Source organism: Notothenia rossii (assembly GCF_949606895.1).
Source record: "Notothenia rossii genome assembly, chromosome: 8".
Classification (NCBI taxonomy): domain Eukaryota; kingdom Metazoa; phylum Chordata; class Actinopteri; order Perciformes; family Nototheniidae; genus Notothenia; species Notothenia rossii.
This window is the reverse complement of record NC_136906.1, coordinates 46,633,991-46,639,404: the sequence shown is the minus strand read 5'-3', so window position 1 is coordinate 46,639,404 and position 5,414 is coordinate 46,633,991. Positions and strand designations below refer to the sequence as shown.

The window sequence follows — 5,414 nt, the reverse complement described above, 5'->3', positions numbered from 1 at the left end:
CTCTAGGCCTATGGGGGCGAGAGCCCGGAGCTGTGCAGTGAAACTGCTAGCCGCTTATGACAGCAACTTGTTGTCCGGTGCGAACTACTGAGCCGGGAGGAGATGTAGCTGCTATGGATGTCGGCCTGAGCCTACGGGAGGGGCTGTGATGGTTGAAACCAGAGATGGGGTGAAGCTTCGCATGCGATGATTTGAGCGGCCCTGAGCCGGTGATGCCCTCTCGAGAGACTGAAGACGTGCGCCGTCAATAGGCTCTGTGCACAAGATGGCGTCTATCAACTTCCGGCGGCTGGGTGTGCGGCCGAGTACTTCCGGTTTGAGTACAGAGTTTTGACAGCTTGACAGTTTGACAGTTTGTCATGACACACCGAGAGCAAGAATGAACGGATTTCGGGGTGAAGAAAAGCGATTGGCCTTCCAGCGTGTAAGAAAGTCGGCACTACATTGCTGTGTGCCCCTTTGTTCAAATTCGTCCCGTTATCAGAATCAGAATCCCTTTATTAGTCCCACAGAGGGGAAATTTGCAGCGTTACAGCAGGAAAGAGCCACAGACAGCTTAGTGTTGCATATCTTACAGTTAAAAAAGTACTAAGTTACAATATAATAAACAATATGCAAAAAAAAAGATAAAAAGTTACATACTTTTCAAAAATACAGATCAAAAACAAATCAAATCTACAAATCAAATCCTGCAGCCCGGCATATATTACAGTTATTAAAGATGGCATATGTATATAAAGTATATATTGCACATAAAGCACATATTGCACATAGTTTGATGGTATTTAACAGCAGCAAGTTACACAATGTTATAATCGGGAGATAAGTTTCCATTCATTTCGGCAAGCCTGGGCAACAACGATTAAAAGATTTCTTGCTCCCAAACCAATTGTGTATTTCATTACAAAAAGCAGTTATACAATACTATGTTTAGGTACTAATTAAATATATCTTCAAAACTAACGCACACATAAATAACATAGGAAAATACATAATTCAATAAATCCACAATGATAACTTACAGATTAATTAAACTTTTACAAAACATAGGTTGATGTTATATCGGGGGGAAAATACATGTTTAAACATTTCAATTAGTCTCTGCATATTTAAGTAATGGCTAACAGATGAACAGATGTACAATATCCAGAAAATAGATGCAAAAAATATATATAATGTGTGCATTTCCAACACATCCTCTGAAAGAGTGTTAGTCGTGGAGTTGAGTAGTGAGCCATTCGTTTTTTTTTCGTGGTGCGATGTCTGCTGAGAAGTCCTTGTATGCCTCGCTGACTTTGAGGACATCTGGGTCTGGCAGCTCCCCCCGCACGGCCTTGTAACGTGTACTCCTTTGAACATGTTTATATGATAATTAGGACTTTAAGAACAATTTTACACTCAGACAACAATCACAAAGTTGTAGCAGGCTACATACAATTACTTAGGACAATAGATATTACCTTACACCGTCAGCAACTGTAAACTGCTTTGGCTTAGTGGAAATGAACACCATGTCACTCACTCTGCCTGGTTTCACACCCTATTAATTACACAAAATAATTGTCAAATTAATTGAAAATGTCGTTGATGCAACATACTAAATCAGCTCTTGGCACAAAGGAAATACTCATTAAACCATGGATTGGTTGTGAACACATACTGTACTTACCATGGTTCTTGGCTTGTGCCATCGCTGCTCTGTTTCAGTGCAGCTGAGGACAGGGGGTACAGCAGCCAGGTTGAGTGTGGAGTAGTGTGCGGTCTGGAACAGCAGTGCAACATTGTGATTGCAGAGTGCTGTTCCAGCTACACAGGAACACTTTGGCACTGCAATCTCCACAGGTGAAAAGTTCTTAAAACAAAATGTCAGTCATTTTACATTTAGGACACTGCTTCAATACAACACAGACAAATGAGAAAGCTGAGAGCAGGCTGATCAGTAGTAGTAGGTGTGGGAAAAGGCTAAACCATGTCAGGTTGTCAGTCACATCACATACACAGAAGTTCTGCTGTTTGGAATACTGTAATTTAAGGAACTTTCAAACAGATACGCTTGTATAGCCTGTCTCAGCTCTCTCAATGTATTATCTCATATTATAACTACATAAAATAGTGTTAGTAGAACGTTCAACAGCTTAACATAGATGTAGGGTACAAAACCAGCACTTACCTAACACTGGCCAATACAAATAATTGGACCCTACATGGATTATACTAACCATTCAGTAAAGAACAGCAGCCGTCACAACGAGTTTCTGGGGTTTCCATGAAAGCAGAGACGGTTTTCAACCTCTCATTAAGAATCTTTGATGAAAGCTAAGTTTGGGTTTAGCTAATGTATTTATCATTTTACACGAGGGGGTTAAAAACGAAAATAAATCTGTAGCCCCTTCATGCTAAACACACATAGCTAGCTACCAGTTGATGTGAACAAATGTATTGTCACTATGTAATCTGTTGCAACACGTCAGCTAGCTGGGTTTATTTGAATCCTAAATCACAGGTTACCTACTCTAGCCACATCAAAACCCCAGAACATGAACCTGATTGAGGATTTGAACCGATGAACACTTTTTATTTTCCTCCCTACTCTGAGATCGTGAGGCTTTTCATGCTTTCTCATTGACCTGTAACAGCTAGCCCTGATGCTCACTCTCCCTGAAGGTAGATATTTGTTTGAAACTGGGGGGAATTAGATATCATTCATGTTATCCAAAAATACGTAATAGTACATAATTAAAACGCTTTACACTGTATCAAGACTGTCAATTTGTCTAAGTTAGCCAGTAACTACAGCTTTGTTTGTCACAAACAATCTGGCTTTAGAACCTCCCACTCCACTGACATATGCCTTCTTTATTTAAACGACCACATCAAACAAGAGGTGGACGAGGGCAAATACTGCGGCATGGTGATGCTGGACCTGCAAAAGGCTTTCAACACTGTCAATCACCCCATTCTGATTGACAAGCTATAAGCAATTGGTTTTGATAAACTATCGGTGAGCTGGATGCAATCCTACCTGGAGGGGAGAGAACAGATGGTGGAGGTAAACGGTACTCTGTCCCCCCCCCTCCCAGTGAGCTGTGGTGTTCCACAAGGAAGCATATTAGGTCCGTTACTGTTCCTAATTTATGCAAATGACATGTCATCAGCATGTGACTGCAACTTGTTCCTGTTCGCGGACGACTCAGCCCTGCTGGTCTCTGACAGGAGCAGATTGCAGGTTGAAAAAACCCTCAGCTCCGAGCTTGGCAGAATCTGCACCTGGCTCGCCGATAATAAATTATCATTACACCTGGGTAAAACAGAGTCCATTCTCTTCGGTTCGAAACATAATCTCAGCAAATCCGACGACTTCTCAGTTGCAGTGGGTGACATTATTGTCACAAGTAAGAAGGAAATTACATACCTAGGATCTATTCTTGAGGCAAACCTCTCCTGTGACAAAATGGCATCCAATGTAATAAAAAAAGTCAATCAAAGAACTAGATTCCTATACCGGATCTCCTCTCTGGTAAACAAAAACACCCTGAAAACTCTGGCAGGAGCACTCATTCAAGGGTACTATGACTATGCATGCACGTCATGGTACCATAGTACCTCCAAGGCGCTAAAAATAAAACTTCAAACATCACAAAATAAACTGGTCAGACCTTGACCTTTCATCTAGAACCCACCTCACCTCTGCCCACTTTGACAACCTAGGATGGCTTAGAGTAGACGACAGAGTACAGCTACTTGCAATGGGCCTGGTATACAAGATACACTACATCTCTATGGTACCCATGTACATGTCAAAATTCTTCCCAAAGGTCAAGGAATACCATGATCATAACACCAGAGGGAGCTCCACAAATCATGTAAAACCCAGATTTGGCACAAAAAAGGGGGAATACACGTTTCGCAATTATGCCACATCAAGGTGGAACGCTCTTCCCACTACTGTAAAGGAAAGTAAAACTATACTTACCTTCAAAACCTCTCTTAAAGAGCACCTTCGGGGGAGAGCATTGCAAAACTGGCTCCGGTAATGGTACAAATTTCAACCTGTCGTACAATGGACAGCTTCCCCCCCCATCTATGTATATACTCGCATTTTAGACTCTGTTACTAACTATATATCTGTAGACTTGGTATGTCTTAAATGTCCGGTTAGGATGTATTAGAACGAAATCTAAAATGAAATTTGTAAATAAGCCATCTGTATGTAAAAAAACACCTGTATGTAAATTGTAAATAAGCCATCTGTATGTCAAATATGTCTTATATGTCTTAAATTATATGATGAATTGGAAATGGGGGACCCTGATGTAAACAAGATGAAAGTCTTTCTCTGGTCTGCATCCCCTTAACAATTGTATGTTTTGAGCTGTACTATGCTGTACCCAATATACAAGCTGTTAATAAACTTTTCAATCAATCAATCAAAACATACCTTCATAATTGTCGATGTAACTGGATATGTATACATCTTGAACCCCTTTTCTCTTTTGCTCCTCGGGGCTGAGCCTGCCGCTTGTACCAGCCGATGTACATCACTGATGTTAACCTTCGGTAGGTCTTGGAGACATCAAGTGTAAAATAGTGCCTATATAATATCTATACGCTATCCCTCCCGCTATCTATTGCTATCTATACGCTATCTATCGCTCTTCCCTCTACCGCTCTACCGTAGACCGGAAGTTTACAACCACACACTCAATGAACCGGAAGTTGATAGACGCCATCTTGTGCAACTAGCCTATTTGTTTGCATGAAGTAAGCCAGAGATGCAGGGGGTTGATCGAGCTATTACCCGGGTAGCCGGCTGGAGCCGCTGACTCGAGCTGGGAAACATCACCTGTAGCTTGATCTGCGAGCCTGCGGAGCTGGTGAGGAGATGGCCTGGAGCTGGAATAATGCCTTGCTGCTGCAGTTTGGAAAGGAGGAGATCTGCCTCTGCTGCTGGTGAGCTGCTGCGGGATACCGAGCTGCAGCTTGAGGAAGTTGCGTAGGGACTCAGGAAGTGTGTCGGGCCCGGATCAAGATCCTGCTGGAAGCTGGTCGTGGTCTGAGGAGCGCTATGAATCGGACGTCTTGAGAACAGTGGTTAATTTGAGCCGGATCCTGCCGGAACAGGATCCGGCACCTCTTCATTTTGGCCACCCTGTGTTCCGGCACCTATTTGGGCAGATCCGGTACCTCTCACAAAAAATAAAAATTAAAAATGGTTAAAATGAAATAAAATATGCAGATATTAATTTACAGAAAAAATCCCAAGAATTTCATTTCGTTTATTAAGATTAAGATTTGAAAGAGTCGGAGATCTGTGTTGACGCACTGAAAAGCTGGACCAACGGACAAACGTCTTTCACTTTTGAAATTCGCCACATGAGGAGCACGTCGCAGAGAGGAAGAAACGGTGATTCAAT

General features: G+C 42.1%; 1 long non-coding RNA gene across 1 annotated transcript; it reads right to left on the bottom strand.

Moving 5' to 3' along the window:
* Positions 1-528: 528 nt before the first annotated feature.
* Positions 529-2,039, bottom strand: LOC307016840. Its single transcript, XR_013801928.1, has 3 exons — positions 1,670-2,039; positions 1,461-1,540; positions 529-1,349 (listed from the first exon to the last, which is right to left on the bottom strand). It is a non-coding gene; the product is annotated as an uncharacterized lncRNA (long non-coding RNA).
* Between the last annotated feature and the right edge of the window lie 3,375 nt (positions 2,040-5,414).